Source organism: Oryzias latipes, chromosome 7, assembly GCF_053564925.1.
Source record: "Oryzias latipes strain Hd-rR chromosome 7, Olatipes_Hd-rR_3.1".
NCBI classification, from domain to species: domain Eukaryota; kingdom Metazoa; phylum Chordata; class Actinopteri; order Beloniformes; family Adrianichthyidae; genus Oryzias; species Oryzias latipes.
In genome coordinates, this window is record NC_136243.1 from 7,506,139 (window position 1) to 7,527,662 (window position 21,524).

General features: G+C 38.7%; 1 long non-coding RNA gene across 1 annotated transcript; it reads right to left on the reverse strand.

The window, feature by feature from the left end:
- Window positions 1-10,646: 10,646 nt before the first annotated feature.
- LOC144994014 (uncharacterized) lies at window positions 10,647-17,206 on the reverse strand. Its single transcript, XR_013657355.1, has 2 exons — window positions 16,553-17,206; window positions 10,647-13,087 (listed from the first exon to the last, which is right to left on the reverse strand). It is a non-coding gene; the product is annotated as an uncharacterized LOC144994014 (long non-coding RNA).
- Between the last annotated feature and the right edge of the window lie 4,318 nt (window positions 17,207-21,524).

Genomic DNA, 21,524 nt, shown 5'->3' on the forward strand with positions numbered 1-21,524 from the left:
CACACACACACACACACACACACACCTTTCCACTTTATTTTTATTTATTTATTTTCTTTTTTTTAATCTCCTGCCTTTATCTCTTAGTATTGGCAGTTGTCCGTGTTTGTCAGATCTGTTTTTTGCAGTGTTTGTTGTTGTTGTTTTTTTTTTTTTTTTTCTGTTGTCTCACTTAAATAAATAAATAAAATTACAAAAAAAAAGAAAGAAAGAAAATGGGGAAAAAAAACACAAGATGCCTGACAATCTCCCTCAACCTGGAGCTCCATTGAAGATCTCACCTGGTGGAGAACAAATGATAAAGAGACCAATGAGGAAAGATCCCAGAACTACACAAGGGAATTGGTCAATGACCTGAAGAGAGCTGGGACCATAATAACAAAGGTTACTATGGTAACATATAACATCATCATGGATTCAAATCCTGTGCTACAATCAGCACATGTCCAGAATCATCTAAAGTTATCCAGAGAGCATCTGGGTGATCCAGATGAGGATTGGGAGAAGGTCATGTGGTGAAATGAAACCAAAATCAAACCCTTTGGTATAAACGTTTCTTGTTGTGTTTGGAGAGGGAAGAATGCTGAGGTCCATCCTAAGGACACCATACCCATTGTGAAGCACGGGCGTGGAAACATCACAGCTTGGGGTTGCTTTGCTGCAAAGTGGACAGGAGGACTAATCCGTGTTAAGAAATGGATAAATGGGGCCCTGCACGGTGAGAGCATTAAGGATGAAATGAGGCTGGGTCTTCCAACATGATCCCAATGACAATCATCCCAAACACATCACCCAGGCAATGCAGAGATGGCCACATAAATAAAAGAAAATCAGGGTCCTGGAGTGACCTCAGTAGTCTCTTGACCATACACAGCATTTTACTGGACTAAGCGAGTGTGACGTCACCAATCGAAAACGCCTTACCTCCAACTCCAGTGAAATTAAGCTTATTCAATCTGTTACGGCTTTAGTTTCCTTGCTTTTGTGCTCTTGTTCTCTTTTTGTTCTGTCATGTTTTGTGTTCATTACCTGTTTTATTTTAAAAGGTTCCTGTGCTGTATTGTGGATTTGAGTTTTTCTTTTGGTCCCCATCTGCTCTCATTGTTGTCACCTGTGTCTGCTCTGTTCTGTGCCTATTAAGTCCTGTCTTTCCCTTTCTTCTGTGCTGGTCTGTAGTTTGATGTTCCCCAGTTCCTGTGTCTTGTAGTTTCAAGTTTCAAGTTTGCCTGCCTGCTGCAGTGATGTTTTGTTTAGTTTTTGGATTTTGAGTTATGAAAGACCTTGTTCCTGGAACCTCCTGCCTCCTCCTCTCTGCACCTGGGTACTCCCACAACCTCCATCGTAACACAATCGCAAATTTTCTGCGATACGTGTGCCGCCATTCGGAGCCAGTCTACCATGTGATTGGTCCAAGTCGGTTTAAGTCACACACACACCTACATATATATATATATATATATATATATATATATATATATATATATATATATATATATATATATATATCACAAAATTCTCTTCAAAACAAAAGACACTCTAACTAAACAGATTCTCAGAGGTCCTCTATAGCACCATCAGATGCTACATGTGAGAGTTTGGCAGACCACTTCAGGAGTAAAATCAATGCTATTAGATCTAGTCTTTTAACTCAAAAATTTAATGATTTTAATGAATCTGAAGCATTGTATTCACCGGAGGAAACACTGGAAAGTTTTACCCTGGTTGACGCCGTAGCACTTGACCGAGTTCTCTCTTAGTTTAAGCCAAACTGCCTTTTAGACCCAATCCCCACATTGTTGTTGAAAACATTTCATGACTTTTTTGAGTCTGAGCTTTTAAATATAGTAAATTGTTCCATTCAGACGGGTGTCTTCCCTGCTGCCTTTAAAACGGCAGTGGAGAGGCTTCTTCTGAAGACCAACTTAGATCCAAACAAGCAGAACAATTATCGTCCAGTATCCAACTTACCATTTCTAAGTAAAATGATTGAAAAAACTTTTTTAATCCAATTCAATGAGTTTTTAAATAGAAATAACATTCTTAAAAATCTTCAGTCTGGTTTTAGGACAAATCACACCACAGAGACGGCCCTTGTTAAAATACTAAATGACATCAGATGCAACCTAGACTCTCAGAAACTTTCAGTCCTGGTACTACTGGATCTGACTGCTGCATTTGACACAGTAGATCACAGTATTTTACTCAACAGGCTGAGAGGTACGGGCATCTTTGGTAACGTTATGAAATGATTTTATTCCTATCTCACAGATCGAACATTTTATGTAAGTATGGATACTTGCTCCTCAAAGATTTTTGAAATCAACTGTGGGGTCCCCAAGGTTCAATTTTAGGCCCAATACTTTTTAATTTATACTTGCTGCCACTTGGGGACGTCATCAGGAGGCATGGCGTTTGTTTTCACAGCTACGTTGATGACACTCAACTCTACATCGCTGTGTCTCCTGATGATGAAAAGTCACTTAATAAACTCTTAAAATGCATTTTAGACATTAAGTCATTGATGGCTGAGAACTTCTTACAGCTCAACCACGACAAAACAGGTTTTAGTGATCGGCTCTGAAGACAAGAGATAGAGAGATAGTTTTGTCGAAATAAAAAGATTACAAAACTTCTCAGTGTGTGAGAAACCTGGGCATTATTTTAGACTAAGAGATTAATTTTATCCCACAAATTAAAAAAATAACAAAAACAGTATTTTATCATATTAAAAACATTGCCAGAGTCCGCCCATTTCTCTCTCTTGCCAGCACAGAGGTGCTAATGCATGCTTTTATTTCTAGCAGACTAGATTATTGTAATGCCCTGCTCTCTGGTCTTCCCAGAAGAAGGATATCGAACTTTCAACTTCTGCAAAATTCAGCCGCACGTGTGCTGATGAGGACCAGGGGGCGGGAACACGTTACACCATTTTTAAAATCGCTGCATTGGCTTACTGTGCAATTCAGAATTGATTTTAAAGTTCTTTTATTGGTTTACAATTGTATTTATGGTCTTGGGCCTTCATATTTATCTGATATGATTTAAAGTCTGAGCCCTCGTGGACCCTGAGGTCCTCTGACACCGGCCTTTTGGTTATCCCAAAAGTTAAAAGAAAAACATACGGCGAGGCCTCATTCAGTTATTACGGACTTTGCCTGTGGAACAACCTCCCAGAGAGCCTCAGGGCCGCAGAGACTGTTCATGTTTTTAAAGAAAGGCTCAAAACCTACCTTTTTAATTTAGCTTTTAGTTGAAATCTAGGAATTTATTAGATATTTTTATTTCCTCTTTTTATCAATTTGATATAATGTGTATGTGTATATAGCTATTTTTTTAATCAATTTATTTATTCATTTTAATGTATTAGTCACTTATTCCCTTTTATATGTCTACTAAGGTTTACTTATGTACTTATTTTCTTTTTAATTTATTTTTTCTTTTATTTTAATCCTTTTACATTTTAGCTGTAATTCCAGTTATTTTCCTCCGAGGGATCCTCCACACCGGTGATGGACCCTTCTCAGTGAGCGGGGTCGCTGCAATGGGATCTCTCAGGTCCGGCTCTTTGTCTGGATCTGGGGGGTCCTGTGGTAGTGGACTCTGTGTACCTGGGTGGGGTTTCACTGATGTGGACATGTACCCAAAACATCGTTTCCCTAACCTCAGTACAAAGCCAGGTTTCTTCATTGCATCCTTTTGTCTTTTATCACAGCGAGTGAGTATATGTGTGTGTGTGTGTTTAATTACATATTTGTTTGTCTCGTCCTTTTGTTTTTAAATTATATCATGTAAAGCACTTTGTGTACCTTGAGTTGTAAAGTGCTATACAAATAAACTTTGATTTGATTTGATAGAGGGCAACTACTGTTGCCAGTCATGAGTAAGCTTGTTTGAAGTCCACACCCCTTCCACAGAAAGCGGTTCGGGAGAATCTGTAAATCAAATGTACAAGGTGGGGGCCAGTAGGCACCACATGCTTTAACTGACACTGATTGGTCAGTTTATAATTTGAATAACTTGTGATAAAGAAAAAATCAGGGGGGGGGGGGGGGGGGGATCAGGATTAGCCAGAACATGTTAAAATAAAGTATCAGAGCAGGATTGATTATTTAGGCGAGTAGAATGACTGAGTAATAGCTGTTTGTTTCTCTGTTTGGAATGGGAAGGGGGAGAAGTCAGTATGTCCAGTCATATACTGTCAATGCTCTTGACCTCAGTCTAAAAGAGAATCTGTGGAAGGAGTGGAAAGTCTGTGTTTCCCTAAAATGTCACAGCTCTAGAGAAGATCTGTATGCCAACGCATGTGGGGATTTTGCTAACCTGCCGAAGGCCGACAAGAAACATTTGACCTCTGTTATACCATCCAGGATCACATTAAAGTAATCCTGTATTGAGAACTTGGTTTTTGACGTGTTTTCTGCACTTGTATACATATAAATTGTTTAAAAATCACTTAGTGATTTCCTGGATTCTTTTTTTCACATTTTGTCTCTCGCAGTAGAATTGTATTTATGATGAACATTACAGACCTCTGTCATCTTTTTAAGTAGTACAAATGTTGTAATCTGTGACTGAAAAATACATTTTTGCCCTGTTGTGTTGATGTATACACTTCAATGTGGCGCAAACTTTAGTTATTTTCCACTAAAGATACAGATGCATACATTCTCATTTGGGAGCTTTATTGACCTTTCCATCCTATTTTTTTATCCATACCTATCAGTGCTTTAAATATTTAATCTTGGTTGTTATATCCTTGTTTTCTGTCTCCATCTTTTCCTTATATTCTCCTTTCCATAAACCTATTTTTTCGCTGTATTTGTCACTTTCGTTGTAAACCTTAGCTACCTGACATGTTCCTCTCAACTGCCTATATATAAATTTCCTTTATTTGACCCATAAGTTCTTGATTGTTTAGTTTGTTTGTGTGCTGGTGGTCCATATGAATCCCTCACAACAAGAGAAAGGCTCTCAAACAGACAGCGCTGACTTTTTCTTTGTTTTTTTAATGTCTTTGCTTTTTTTAAATTCTCTTTTGTAAACACGTTGCTATTCAAACCTACACAGCCTCCCAGAATGTGTCTGTCTAAATGCAGGGTCTTTACTTTTAGTCTGTCTCAGATCTTAAGGAGCAGAATCCACAGCATGCTCCTCTTCTCACTCAAAAAAATGTCAGGCTCGCCTCAGCCTTCCTCCATGATCAAACTCGGTTTGTACTATTGCAAGAGCGGCACAAAAAGTCTGCATGAGATGACACACTGCTGTGAACACAACAACTGATTATCATCTGATGCCTTCGGAAAGCAGAGCAGACTTTGTGTGGAGGCACTCTCTGCAAGAACCAGTCATTATTCCTCAAGCAATTTTGCACAGAAATGCTGGACTTCTAAGGCTTACATGTTTTTTTATTCTTTTTGTTTTCTACTGCAAATGCTTACAGCAAATATTTATGTGTATGTGTCAGGAACTGTGCATTTTAAATAGACCAATTGCTTTTTTGAATAAGAGGAGATGCAGATGAATTCAACGTCTAAAAATGTCTGGAAGAACTGGAGTCATGAGGAGGTGCAATTCTTTAGGCTAGATGCTGTTTGCCCCAGACTAAAACATTTTTTTCATATTAGGTTTTACTGCCAGTAAATTGGCAGTAAAACGTGTTCATGACCCTAATTGGTTTTTGAACAGTTTTTTTTATTGACTTAAGATGGTTGTATGATAAAAATGTTGCCTGCAAAAAATTTATTAAATAAAAAGGAACCCTCAAAAAATAAAAAATTGTTTTAGCCACCATAAAAGAGGAGTGAAACCTGAAGGCAAGGGTTGGTTATTGAACATGCTGATGCAGAAAGGAAACATTTAAAGGATGCTTAAGAGGATTTTAGGATTTGAATGTCACAGATGCTCAATGAAATCATGTATGGTTTAATAAAGATGATAGGAAGCTTAAAAAATACTAAAACAAGCAGGGAAATGGCCAAAGGTGCAGAACGGCAGCAGAAAAGCTGATTAATGTTAATGACTTGGCAATTTAGCCAGTATTAGAAAGCTTACTTAACACTAATAAATGGCAACAGGAAATAACAAAAGTAAGCGAAGAAGAGGAAACTGGCAAGAGTGAGTTGATCACCTTGATATTTAAATAAATGCTAAAAAAAAAGCCCTGGTTGTGCCCCGCCACCACCCAACACTGGGATAGGCTCCAGCAGCCACGTGACCCAAAAAGGGATTCAGCGCGTTGGATATATTAAAAGGATTCCACATCATTTTGCTGTTGGGCAGGACCCTCAAATGCAGTGGTGTCAAACTGGCTTATTAATGTCAACATTGCCAGGACGCTCTTGCAAAAGAGATTTTTAATCTCAATGAGTTTTTTTTATTATTTCTTATCCTGGTTAATTGCGAGATTCCTTAGCATATATATATATATATATATATATATATATGATCTCAAAAATGATGACATATAAGATGATCTCAAAAATGTAAACACACCTCAGGACCAACACTTTTCCAGAAGCACGTCATGCTAGGATCGTGTGAAAAAAATGAGATGTTTTTGTAAAATGTGAATGTCTGTTCTCATGAATATTCTCTCCTTAGGAAAAAAACTTTATTGTGTGAAGCAGGCAAAAAAGATGAGCTCAGATGGAGCTGTTTGGATCCACAAGCAAAGAAAAAAAAGTAATTTTGTGCTCTGACACCCTTTCTGCCTCTGATGTGGACAGGCTTCAGCCTCGGTTTGTTGAAGAGACAAGAAAAACAGATCAAAATGTAAGTAAACAGAATTGTCTGAGAGAAAAAAATGCTTATTAGATAGTTTTAGTGGACTTTCAGTAGTCACAAGTTATGTGTGTTCTGGATGTTATATTGATGTAAGAGCTGTTTGCATGTTTTTGTTTGTCAAATGTTTTCCAAAAGACAAAAACAAAACAACCAGAACTACTTTATTGATGGTGTAAAACTTTATTTGCCGTGGCTACCAGTAAAAATGTCAAAGTTACATTGAAAGAAAAACAATGACAGATAAACAAAAGCCAGACGTGTAGAAAAAGTTGACTAGAACCAAAGAACAATTTAATAACTTTGCTTTGAGTCTGTCTTGATGATTACTGACATTCTTCAGCAGCTTTACAGGATCCTTCATAGTCTTATCAACACCTTTTGTGATTTGTTGTTATCTGAGAGGCATATTGAGCCTTCTTCTCTTCAGAAAACTTTTTCAGAATTGAGAGACAAGAAGCTTCAAAGTTTTGTAATATCTAGTCTGTGGAGTGCAAAGTCATTGATTGTTGAATCGATTCATTCCTGAATACATTTTTAGTTTCAGAATAGAGCACACAGCGGTCCGTCTGTCTGTCAGTAGAAATGGTTCAGAGATCATTTTTATTGTTATCATGAAGAAACCACATTTAAGGTTCAAGGACTTAAGATGCCAAATTGCCCTGTGAAAGAACTGGCATTCTCTTTTTTTATTGGAAAGCCACATAAATTGAGTGGAAGTCTTTTGATTTAGCAGGTCTGATGTTTTTTTATTGTTTCCTCATAATATTTTCCTGTTTCTTTGGTCAGAATAAATGAAAATAACTGTGATGCAAATGTACAAAGAGGATTTGGCCGTAAATAAAACAGTTTAGTGTCCCCACATCCTTGACATTGAATGACACAATTGTCATTCAAGATCCTGATAGACTCGAGTTGGTTTCTTTAGAGCAATTATAAGAGGTCATACTCATTTTGAAGAGACTCAAAGTAAAAGAAAAAAACTGTTTTTCACTTCACAGCCATGCTGCAGCAACCACACCACTTCAAAGCTTTGTGTTCCACTACCCAGAAATACTTCAACCAGACTATTTCTTTCAGATGTGATTGGATCGTGCATTACAGTAAGCCTGTCCGGCTCCTCAGCATTTCTGTGATGTCCTCGTTGGCTACCTTTTCAACATTTCAGCTTTTTTGTTCTTGAAAATCATGAAGACCTTGATCATTTCACAAATAACAATGGATAAGTTTTGCATCTTAAACAAAGAAAATTACAGGTGGTTAGAAAAACTTCAAAATAATAAAGTTGGGGTTAAATTTGCAAGAACAAAAACTAAAAACCCTTTTAGATAACACAAACAAATATTTTTATTACAGACTGAAGATAATAGAACAAATGTTTAAACTAACAAACGCTGCTGCATTTATTAAAGTAGTGGGCATGTGGTAAATAAATTAAAGAAAAAGTAAGAGATTTTAAAGGTGCAGCTGGGAGAACATTCAACAACCAATGAAATTAACAGTTATCAGGGGGCTCATTTAGAAAGATTTGCATTCCAAAAAATGTTCCATAGTTTAGACTAAATTTTCACTGTTCCAAATCTAATGGGTGACATCACAGATTATCTGTCGAGTGTAAACATTTCTAAGGGCTCAATACTAAACTCATTTGTACCAAGGCAATGTAGTGTAGGAAATAAATTCCAGCTAGAGCTGTGCAGGATAGATGGTTAATAAATCTGTGTAATCTTATTTTCTTAGACAACCCCTATACACTCAAGGGCCAATTTATTAGGTCCACCTTGCTAGTAACAGGTTGTACCCCTTTTTGTCTTCAGAACTGCCTTAATCCTTGGTGGCATAGATTTAACAAGGTACCGGAAAAATATCTCAGAGAGTTTGGTCCATATTGATATGACAGCATCACACAGTTGCTGCAGATATTTCTGCTGTACATCCATGATGCTGATCTCCTGTTCCACCACATCCCAAAGGTTTTCTGTTGGGTTGAGACCTGGTGACTGTGGAGGCCATTTGAGTCCAGTGAACTCATTGGTATGTTAACCCTTGTGCTATCTTAGATGACCCCACCCTTACATTGACGTGTTCTCCCTACCATGACAAAGGTGGATAAAGGTGGAAAGATTTCATGTACCGGTAATCCATGGACACCAGTGAAGATCACAAATCATTGAAGAAAAAAGGTTCAGCGCACTGTCTAGTGGGTCTAGATGACCCAACTCCCAATGTAAAAGGTGCCTAGGATAGCACAAGGGTTACAGAAACCAGTCTGAGATGATTCCAGCTTTACGACATGGTGTCTTATCCAGCTGGAAGTAGCCATCAGAAGATGGTCCACTGTGGTCAGAAAGGGATGGACATGGTTAGCAATAATACTCGGGTAGGCTGTGGCGTTGTAACCATGCTCAATTAGTACTAAAGGCCCAAAGTGTGCCAAGAAAATATCCCTCACACCATTAGACCACCACCACCAGTCTGAACCGCTGATACAAGATAGGATGGATCCATGGTTTCATGATGTAGACACCAAATTCTGACCCTACCATCTGAATGTATTAGGAGAAATGAAGACTCATCAGACAAGACAACATTTTTCCAGTCTTCTATTGTCCAGTTTTGGTGAGTCTGTGTGAATTGTAGCCTTAGTTTCCTGTTCTTAGCTGACAGGAGTGACACCAGATGTGGTCTTCTGCTGCAGTAGCCCATTTGCTTCATAATTGGACAGGTTGTGTGTTCAGAGATGCTCATCTGCAGATCTTGGTTGTAACCACTGTTTGGGGGGCAGTGGCTCAGGTGGTAAAGCAGGTTGTCCAATGACCAAAGGGTCGTGGTTTGATCCCCCCTCTCCCCAGCCAGCTGTCATTGTGTCCTTGGGCAAGACCCTTCACCCTCCCTGCCTCCAGTGTGGCTCCACTGGTGTGTGAATGCGTATGAATGCATTCACACAAAGCCGCTTGTTTCACTGTTGTGCATTCAAACATCTACACACTTTGCAAATTGGGGTCAAGTAAAATCTACTCGGTTTTACCACTCATCAGGCTCCAGGTCTGCAACATGTGCTAGAGAGACAAAGTCTCTAAGGACTTAAGGTGGGCAAAGCCCCTTTAATCTGCAGAACAGAGCAGAAATGGATTGTAGAATGCTTTAAATATCAAAGTTCCTCAAAATCCTGTTGGAAGAGCCTTCCAAATCTCATCATGCACAGAGCAGAGCAACAACAAAAGATTCAGAGAAGCGGGAGAAAATGCTGTATGCTAGAGACATCACTGAAGACATTGTTGGACGCTTTGGTCATTGGCTCTTTGACAACACTGGATAACTCATTTGTATATTTGTGTCGATAACAATCTTGCCAGATTTCACTGTCAGTAAACAAAATTCTCTGTGCCATCTGCAGATAAATATCAAAGCTCAGTCATGCAAAAATGAAGCCATGTTTGATTATGGTACAGAAGTGTTGCGTCCTTTGGGCCAAGACTCATTTCAAATGAACTATTTCAGAGTGGGAAAGGGTCCTGTTGTTCGATGAATCCAAATGAAACTTTCCTGTATTTGTGCACGTGGTAGAAGCTGCTCACAACACTTTGGAAAAAAGGTATAAATGATGAAGACAGAGAAACATCTGATCCCATTGAGACATGTGTTTGAGGAAAGGACTTGTGTATTTGTGTTTCATAAATACATTTATTTTTAACAACCTTTACTTTGTACTGTCTAACAGAGTATCGCCACTACTTTTCATGTTTTTATAATTTACGGAATTAATTTCAAAATAATTTTAACATTGTTAGGATTGACCGTTGTCAGATAAATGCATCTAGACATTAAAGAAAAACACAATTATAAACAACAAACCACAACAAGAATCAAGTTTCTCATGCACGAGGGAGAAGAAGCCAGTGTGACAGAAGACAACCAACACGCTGCTCTTCTCAAAGGTTCTGCCTCTCCCTGTGCACCTTTTATTAAGAACACAAGTGGGAGGTAACAATTCAAGACAAAGACAAAAAGTTCATTAGGGGGTGTTGTATAATGACCCATTTGGTGGATTCTAACTTCAAACAGTATCCCTTATCAGCTCAGGACAGTGTGTCGTAAACCCCACTCTCTTCCTTGCTGGGATGAGAAGCAGATGAACAAACACACAACTGTTTTCAGAAGAGGTAAAAAGGTCAATCTGAGTTAACATTTAAACATACATTTAAACAAATACATTTAAGCAATGATAATAATAAAACAAATTCCTTCACATACTCCCTCCTTTTTATCATTGATAAATATTAAAATCTCACATCCAATATCACATCTCTTTTCAGTTTTCTGTGACATCTTCATTTTTATAAAACTTTCAATTTACACTCAGATGAGAAGTTCTTTTTTTTTTTTTCAAGTAATTTCAAATTCAAAATCATTACAGTCATCTTGTTCTCCCTTTAATAACAAGTTGTATTCTTGACTCAGAAGAACACTCAGTACTCCACCATTCACTGCTCTGGAAATCATAGATTGAATACAAGGAAAAATGCACATAGTGAACACACAACATATGATCAGTACCATAAGAATAGGTGTCACTATTTTTAACAAAAGTTGCCACCAGGAACCAAAAGCAAACCAGGAGAAGAAATCCCAAGATTGGGGTTTCCTGTCATCCTGCATTGCCTGTTGAACCTTTTCAAGTTGATGTAATGCTTCAGTGATGCTGTGACCTTCATTGGTGTTGTCAGGAATAAATGTACAACAGGTATCATTTAACATTTTACAAACACCTCCCTCCTGAGCAACCAATAAGTCCAAAACCAATCTGTTCTGTAGAACCATAAGTCTCATGCTTGACATTTCTTCACTATAGCCTTTAAATGCTTTAATTGTAGCGTTCAAAAATAAACCTAATCTATAATCAATGGTCTCAATTCTGAGAGCGTTTTTAGCATTTCCCACCTAGGGAAATAATGCCATAGTTACCTTTTCCCCAGTATTCCAGTGTTTATGGTCTTCAGGAACATGTGATCCCCAAATGGAATCATGTGGCTTGACATCAATAAGGTTACGTCTGTGGCTCAGGTGAGGCTCATGGACTGCAGAAACTATGAAAGTGTGACCTGTGACCTTTACAGAAACACAAATCCCACTCCAGTCTCTAGGCAGACTGAGGTAGAGGGCCTGCCCACATAACCAAAACATTTGATGAACCACATAAGTACCATTGTTACCTGGAATTAAATCTGGATTAGATTCAACACAACGTCCTCTGGGGCAGGGAACAGCATAACCATGGGAAACTCTGTCATTGATTATCTGGACTGTGAAGGGAACAAGAAGTTCATGACACATCTTTATCGGCAAAGTTCCTAAAAACTCTGTGCCATTTTTAGTTACGCAATGTGGAAACAGTTCCTGGTTCTACACAAGCATATGGAGCTAATGATTTTGTCAATTTCAGTTTTTTAAACTGATACAAACTCTCGCAACTCGGTCTTACAAGCGTACCATTTGAAGTGGTAACGGCTCCAGTACTAATATACCCTCTGGTACTATATTCAATAACACAGTCGCTCTTCCACTCAGAAAATTGCTTTGCCTGCAAATTAGGATGTAGGGATGAAGCTTCAATTACAGAACAAACATAGCAATCAGATCTATGCATTTCCTTAGCCAGTAACATAACATACCTATACCAAGAATTTGTCATATACAGGTGAGTTATGTTCATTTTTGGACTATTCAAAACATCATGTTCATCAATACTCAGCCATCGTCGAGAAATGTTTCTTTCCTCACTGGTGGTTCTTCTTGCGGGTGGATAATGATTCCAAAAGAATCGAATCCATGTGGTTGCTCCTGTCAGGAATAGCAGGAACAGTAAACAAAATAAACTGTTTCTTAGCCCAGTTGGACACGCCATGGTGGATATGTGCCTATCTTCGGGAGGGAGAGGTTACTAGCACATCACCTCCTCAAGTCCTCTAACAGTGTAGGATCCGTGTAGTGCAAAAGAGTTCTGGTGTGCTTTCTTCCCTAAGACTAGGTGGATGTCTCGGCTTCGCTGACGTTGAGACAAGCAGCTTCTATACAGCTGCCTCCCTTTGTAGTCAGACTTCCCCACCTAGCAGTTGGAATTAGCCTCACCCAGATGCTTTTTCTTGCAGTGTGACAGGTGGATCCAAAACGTCCTTTCAGCAATCTTTACAGCTGTTGGTGTAGTCAGCAGGACTTGGAATGGCCCTTCCCCCCATGGGCTGGACCAACACTTCCTTTTTATGGCCTCCACAAACACCCAGTCACCAACCTGCACTGGTGAAGTGTCCTGTGGAGATAAAAAGGAATCTGGCACGTGATTTGTCCTTTGCACATCTTTAGTGGTAAACATTTTTCTCAAATAATCCACTAAATTTGCATCATCATCTGGAGAATGTTGCTGTGTAGTATCAATGTCTGGTAACCTGTAAGAACGTCCATACAACATTTCAAAAGGCGTTAAAGGTTGACCTGCTGTGCGTGTGATACGCATGCTTAGTTGAACTAAGTCTATGCAGTCAGGCTACTGTCTGTTTGTCTCTTCCATGCATTTCTTTAACTTTGATTTGATAGTGCTATTAGTTCTATTAACTAATCCTGCACTCTGTGGGTGATAACTACAATGTCTCTTTAGATCTATCACTTGATTTACAAAATGTGTACCATTATCACAAAAGCCAAAAGTTGGGATCATTCTTTTACAAATAGCTTTAGCTACTGTAATAGCGTCTTGTGTTGCACATGGAAAAATTTCAACCCATTTGGAAAATGCATTAATAATCACTAAACAATATTTCAATCCTTTACTTTTATTCAATTCAATAAAATCCGTATGGATTGTATGGAAAGGAAAAGGTGGTTCAGGAAATTTTCCTCTCTTAAATTTAACATTGCCTTGGGGATTATGATGCATACATGTAACACATTGTTTACAAAAAAATTTTTTATAGAGTTTATAGAGCATAAATCCATAAGTTGTATAATATTTCTCTAATAAGTTTACCATAGTTTACCATCCCCCCTGTTGAATCATGGCAAAGCCCATGACTCAAAATTGCTGCCCATTTGTACATGGATTTTGGTAAAATAGGTTTACCTTCTGTGCTGACATAAAGACCTTGTTCAACTTTGCTCCCTTTTTCAACCATAAATCTTTTTCTTGTTTCGGTGCACTGTGTTGCATTTCCTTTAAAACATCAGCGGGTGCATCCGCAGTCACATCCTCATTTGTGCATATTTCTACATCTTTTGTTGCAGCTTGCTTTGCTGTTGCATCTGCAAAGGAATTTCCTTTAGAAATATCATCTGTTCTTTGTGTGTGTCCCTCACGTTTACATATTGCCACTTTAGATGGTAACATTACAGCAGTCAATAATTCTTTCAGTAAGTTTACATGCATTATTGGTTTTCCTGTTGACGTTTTAAACCCTCTGTTCTTCCACTGTTGACAAAATAAAATGCACTATAGCAAACGCATATTGGCTATCAGTGTAGATTGTAACTGGCTTATCTTTAAACAGTTTGCATGCTTCAGTTAAAGCTGTCAACTCTGCTGATTGTGCTGAGTAATTTCCGGGCAGGGGTCCTGCCTTCAAAACCTTATCTTGAGTTACAACAGCAAAACCCACTTTGTTTCTGCCTGTCTCATCTTTCTTTGCTGACCCATCAACAAAAACTATTTCCCTTTCAGTGAGATCTAAAAATTCATCACCAATTGGTTGAATTACTAGTTCTGATTAATCTTTTATCTTGTCATTTCTTTTACCATCTAATCAATCTGATTTCTTCCTTTCAGGACAATCTCTCTCTCCCAATGATCTCTCTGTCCACAAATCCAACATCCATCATCAACTTGCTCTGACCCTCTGTTGCTACTTCCTCTAGACCTTCTTCTAAAATTTTCTTTAAAATTTCCTTTTCCACGACCACAATTTCTTCCTCTGTTCACATTCCTTCCAAAAAACACATCACTACTTTCCTCCTGCCAAAATGTATGTTCACTTTGATTCCTAAATTTCTTTTTATTCACCATCACTTTTTCTGCATGAACAGCAAAATTCCTAAACTGTTGTAGTGCTCCTGTTGGTAGATCAACGTAAAGTTTCCTTATCTAGTCTGCAATCTCTGGTCTCATAGCTTGCAGTAAAGCTTGTTTCAGCTGCTGTCTATAGGGACCATCATCATTATCATTATCCCTGAGTCCACAATTAGCTTTAAAACTTCTTCAAATTTGACTCTAAAATCAAACACTAATTCTCCATCTTTTTGCTTAGTTTGACCAATCTTTCCATAATCAGGTCTCATTGGAAAGGCTTCTCTAATTCTTTGTCCTAAAAGTGTAAGACTTTGAATCAACTCTTAAACTGTTATGTGGAAGAGGTCTGGGTGGATCGTCATCATTCATAGGATTCCTTTACTTTTGCCCAGTCTGCTTTCATAGCAGTCATCCATGCTTGTTGACATTCAATGCCATTCAGATGATAAGCTCTCTGAACTTCCATCATTTGCTCATGAGAGATAACTCCCCTCACTGCCTTCCTAACATCCTCTAATGTCCAGGTCCTAAACACAAGAAGTGTAGGCCTCTGGCCATCTTCTCCAGCTCTGGGATTGGACACTTCAATCATTGGGTTCAGATGACTCTCCAGCTTCTTCCAAACCAACCCCCAAAGTTTCTTTCCATTCATGTTTTTTCCCTTTTCCTCCTAACATTATTTTTCCTTTTTCTAGTGTATTTAAATCAGTCACTGGTGGGTAAAAACCCGTCAACAGAGGAGCATTTGTCCCCTGGTAGGGAGGAGGTGAGAAATCAGCTGGTTTCTGCTCTCCCCACCTTTCATCCTGCCCCTGCTCGGTCTGCAGCCTGCTGCAGCCTGCAGTTGCAGGGGTCTGAGTCTCACAACTGATTTATCCTCCTTTTTTAGCAATCAGACATGCTTCTCTAGTTTTACTTTTCTGAATGCCATTCTTTATTTTTCGTGGCTTCATTTAAGCACAGTTTTGCGCAAATTAATTCGTCACTATTTTTTTGTTTCTTTTTTAGTTTTTATTCTGTTTTTAATTGGTAACCGTTGAACTAATTCAGTACATTCCCCTTAAAATTGTAGTTTTATCCCAATTTACCAAGAATGTAGTTGAACCTGGATGAACCTCTTTCCATATATTTTTAATCGCATGTTAATTCAACTTTTCTATTTGAATTCCCCCATGTTTTAATTTATTTTTTTAATTTACGTTAGTCACAGAGTGTGATCAGAACCAACAGAGAATGTCTCTCAGGACCGAATTTCACTCCCCGTGCAACAAGCTTCTAGGTCAGACCTATTGTCTGATCCGGTCACACGTTTAGGGTCCTCCCAGGAGCAAAACCCGTTTTAGACTCTGAGTTCTTTTCACCTAAAGCCTAATGAGATGAAATCTTGTTCCACTCCAACAAGCAGCCTTGTGTTAACACCGCAAGGTTTCCAGCTGCCCACTGCTTCGAACAAGTTCACTCCTTTCACACATGCACACACATTCACACCAAAAAAAACGTTATTTTTTATTTATTTTTAAATTTTAATAGGCCTTTTAGGGACTTGAACCCTCTTACGCGTTTTAGGCTGCAGGACTCGAACCTACACCTTTATTTAGAATTCTGGACTTTTCCGGGACTCCAAACCCACACGTGTTTTAGGCAACAGGACTTGAACCTGTCCCTCAGAATTCTGGGCCACTTCGGGGACTCGAACCCCTGAAAAAGCGCTGTACTTGCCTTGTCGTTGTGGTCTGACTGGTTAACGAATAACGTCAATCCGGACCCAGGGATCAGACCAGTCGATTGGCCGGCGTAGAATTCACTACGACGGACTTTCCTCCGGAGACCTAGTCTCACGGGCTGTGCACAGACTTCAATCGGCATGGTCCTCCCCCAAGGACGCAGATATGTTGTCATCCGGCTCGAATGGACCAAAGAATGTCAGATAAATGCATCTAGACATTAAAGAAAAACACAATTATAAACAACAAACCACAACAAGAATCAAGTTTCTCATGCACGAGGGAGAAGAAGCCAGTGTGACAGAAGACAACCAACACGCTGCTCTTCTCAAAGGTTCTGCCTCTCCCTGTGCACCTTTTATTAAGAACACAAGTGGGAGGTAACAATTCAAGACAAAGACAAAAAGTTCATTAGGGGGTGTTGTATAATGACCCATTTGGTGGATTCTAACTTCAAACAGTATCCCTTATCAGCTCAGGACAGTGTGTCGTAAACCCCACTCTCTTCCTTGCTGGGATGAGAAGCAGATGAACAAACACACAACTGTTTTCAGAAGAGGTAAAAAGGTCAATCTGAGTTAACATTTAAACATACATTTAAACAAATACATTTAAGCAATGATAATAATAAAACAAATTCCTTCACAACCGTCAACAGCCAGAGCTTTTTTGGGGGAACTCCCTTTGTCATGTTCAAGTGTGGGTTCAAGTAAATAAAAAAGACATAGAACATACATAAACAATAATTAACATGCCATGATGTGCTGCTCTTATGAAGATGGAACTAATGTATCTGCCCTGTTTCAACTATTTCTTTAATTCTCTTTTTTAATTCAGTTTTTTAAAACTATAGACAGATGTATAGACAGTCTGTGAGGCTTGGTCAAAACCATGGAGGTGTGAAATCTGTCTATTCCCACTATAACGAGAGGTGGACATTATTCATGGATGCAATTTAGGAAACAAAAGATATTCAATTACCATTTAATTTATTTATATAGCCTAATATTTACAACAATAGTCATCTCAATGTAGTCAAAGTCATCATAGTAATCATAGTCATCTTCAGATATGTCCTTGAGCTTCTCATTAATCAAAGAATGTGCCTTTGGCATAACATAAAAGGTATCATTCATGACAGTATTTTAGCTATGAAAGCTCTTACTTGTACATCTGAAAAAAACGAGAGTCAAAAGGATTACAACCAAATTTTATCATCAAATATGAAATCGAACATAGAATCACTCTTTTAGTGCCACAAACGTTTTCCAGTATGTGAGGATAAAGTTGGACCATAGCACATTAGTTATTACCACAAACTCCTCATGCCTTATCATTCATCCAAAACCACATTCTTTGATCTCACTTTCATAACATTTTAAAACCAGTCACTCCAAGTGTTGCACCTCACCCAATATTATTGTCATGCTTGTCATTAGTTTCATTTAGACACTAGCTTATTACGAACATTGTTTCAAAGTGTTACACAAAAATGACGATTTATCGTATTTCGGGCAGATACTCGCTGCAGTGTTTTTACAGGTAAATACCCTAGGGCGGTTCAGTCAATTAACTCACCTGCTCAGCGTCTTATTTAAGCCCAGGTGCGCAGTCGTTCATTCTCTTTCTTCCTTCAGCGCTCATTCTTCGCCCCACCCTCCTCCCCGGCTTCCACCTGTGGGCTCTGTAAAGGGGGGGTTTTGTTACCCGAAAGTGTTATGGAAATTTCTCATGGAATTGAACGGCGCCTTATGCCAAACGAAAATATGTGAATGCCAACTAAAAGAATGTGGAAAATTTCAAATAAATATTTCTTACTGCAAGAGTTGTCTGACTGAAATAAAAAAAAAAACATCAACATAAATTTTTATTGTGATTGTTAAATTGAATTTAGCTGAGATCATTCTCTTCTTGCTGAAAACCGCTTCATTCCTGCTGTTAGCTTTCAGACGCGGACACATTTCCTGTTGACCCAATGTGAAAGGAAAAAAAAGGTGATTGCTTTTTTTGTATTTATGACATTTGCTGTTTATTATTTATTTTAACCAGATTTTTTTCTACTTCAAAGAATCTTAAAAGTATATAATAATGGGGAAGTACTTTTGATTGGCAGGTGTGTAGAATTATTAATGGATTTTCAACATTGACCATGTTTAGAAGAACAGTCTGACTAAATTATCTTCAGTTAATCAAAAATATCCAGCCGTACCACTTCAAGTTTTAACTTTTAGCAGTTCAGATACCTTTGGGTGACATCATAGATCATTGGTTCATAGATCATTTAGCATCTGTATATGGTTCCTCCTGAACACCGAAGGTGCAGCAAAGAACCATGTTATTTTGCATTGTTTTGAAAAGAAAGTCTTCAAGGATTTCTTCTTCTTCTGAAGATGATTCTTTCTGCTGTAAGTTATCTTTCTCATCTTCTTCCGCTGATAGCTCTTCCTCTTCCAAATCAAAGTAACCAGCAGTCAGAGCTCAGTAGAACCATATAGTCCTGCTATTCTCAGCTCTGAAAATTTCCTTAAATTTTCTGTTAGTAAAATCTCAAAAGTTAGACATAAGTTGAATCAAGTTATTCTTACTATCAGACCAGAGCAGGCAGAAGTGGTAGAAGGGAAGGCATTCATAGAAACTTCTGTAATAATTGACTGCTTCACTGCTGTGGATCAAGCGGAAATACCTTTTTTTTCTATTATTATTATTACCATCCTCTATTTGTGCCATAGTGCATGCAACTTACTATTAACATGTTTGAATTAAATTTTAATGACAATAACAATTAGTTGCTAGTGGGCTGCTTGTAGTTAGAAGCTGGGGAAAGTATGGTGCATGATGGTTCTGTCCTCTATTCTTGACCATTTACTTATTTAGTTCTCCGTGCCTCTGTTTGGTGCGGTGCGACTCATGTGTTGTCCCTCTTTTCAACTTCCCTCCAGGGGAGCAGGAGTGATTCCAGATTCCAGTTCGTTTATCTATGCTCCTGCTCCTGTACCTGACCGTGGACCTCGCCTCTGGCTTGTCTGTGCTCCCAGCCGTCCCTTAACTCCATCTGGATGAAGTCCATCTGCTGCACTATTTAAACATGTAGTTGTAGAGTTAGATAAGTTTATTCTTCTCTAAGAGTTCTGGTACACCACCTGTCCATCCTGGGAGAGGATCCCTCCTTCATGTGTACATCCTTGAGGGTTCTTCTTTTTTTCTGGGATCAGTTTTCGTTTAGGAATTCTTTCTTACCAGCGAAGGAGGGGATGGCATTTTGTAACTTCATGTTCTTTATGATTTCATGTTCTTATACAATTGATATGACTGTTGTTGTAATATTGTGCTATATAAAAACTTTGAATTGAATCAAAATGTTCTTGATGGGCATCTGAAAATAATCAGCTCTAGAACCTGTTGATGTAGCAGGCACTCATGGCTTTAATAGAGAGAATTTGGGTCACTCCCATCTGCAGCCCCCTTATATGCTCTGGGAGTCCACACACAGGGGCATTGTCTCCTTTAGGTCAGATGGGGTGACTGGCAGGGCATTCTGTGAGAAAACCACCTGTTATGTCTTCTGCTACTTACTGATCGAGCTGAGACAGTTCTAAAACATTCTTACACTTTGTAACTTTTCTTTTGTAGAGCTTACAGGGAAATATGAATAAAGGCAAGAATTAATGTTTTCTAAAGCTGGGGTCAATTTAGGAAAAGTCATCAAATGACTAGTGGAAAAGTATTGTTAAGGTTTTTTTTGGGACAACAAAAGGGGTTAAGATGCAGCATCTCCACTCTACAACCCTCCCCGGCCCTGGACAATCCCAAAACCACAGCACCCGTAAGGGTCAACCCCCCATATGGGTGCAGATGACTAAGGCATGAGATGCCTAAAGTAACTTGCAAAGCAAGCAGAACTATTCCAACTGTGTTTTTCCAGGTTTGTCTGAACTCAGAGGCAGGGATTCAAACTAACACAAGTCTGAATAGGAAGTTTGCTGTAGGAAAGGGAGCAGGTTGCTTACCAAATACCTTACACTTTGCCCAGAGCTTTAAGGGGGAAAGTTTTTGCCAGGTCATTCTGCAAAGCCTGTCATCCATTACATGTTTAAGCTGTGAGTGAGCACCAACTTGTGCTTTTATGACTGGGGCAGCTGACTAAACATGCAGATCTAAACCCCAGTTCCTAAGGTTACCAAGGACAAAGCAGGTAGCACGACCTCAGCTGTTTCCATGACAACACCCTGTGCATTCATCCATGGCAGCTGATGTAAAAACACAGGAAGTCATTCAACTTTGGATTGCCTGAAAAACAAAAGTCTGCACAAAACAAAACAAAACAACAACATCCTGGTTAATATATTTTCAAAAAGAATTGATTTACAGCAAACTCAAGGACGTTTTCCCTCCTGGATAGCCATCCATGCTGACAACTTTTACTCATTTGAGAAGAAAGTTTTCCCTATTTAAATTAGGAAATGTTTTCATCAACATGTATGATCATCTGTCCACTAACAGGTTTGGTGAAGGAAATTATACTATTTATAAACAAAACAGAGGGTAAAAATGTGTTTGCTCCATTCAGTCTGACAGTTAAATATAAAAAAATGATGTACAATGATTGAAGTTTGAAAATTAATCAGACAATACTTTGCAAAATAAATATGCATAGTTGTGTGTTTGGAAAACTAAGGTCCAATGTGACAACTGATTTAGACATCAGCTTCCTCCTTCGCTATCTGTGCCATCTGTCCATCTGAGAAGCGCACACACTTAGAAGCTGTCAGGTTCAGCTCATCTTTCATCCTGAGTGTCCATGGCAGAGACGTCGTACCATCTGCCAAACTGCAACCCAAGGAGTCATGTGACTGCGCTCGTCCTATGTGTGGGACTCTCGTGTTTGTTTGAACAGATATGCTGCGCGATGACAAGATGACCCAGGAAAAAAAAAAACAACAGCAACCAGAACAGGATTTGAAGCTATT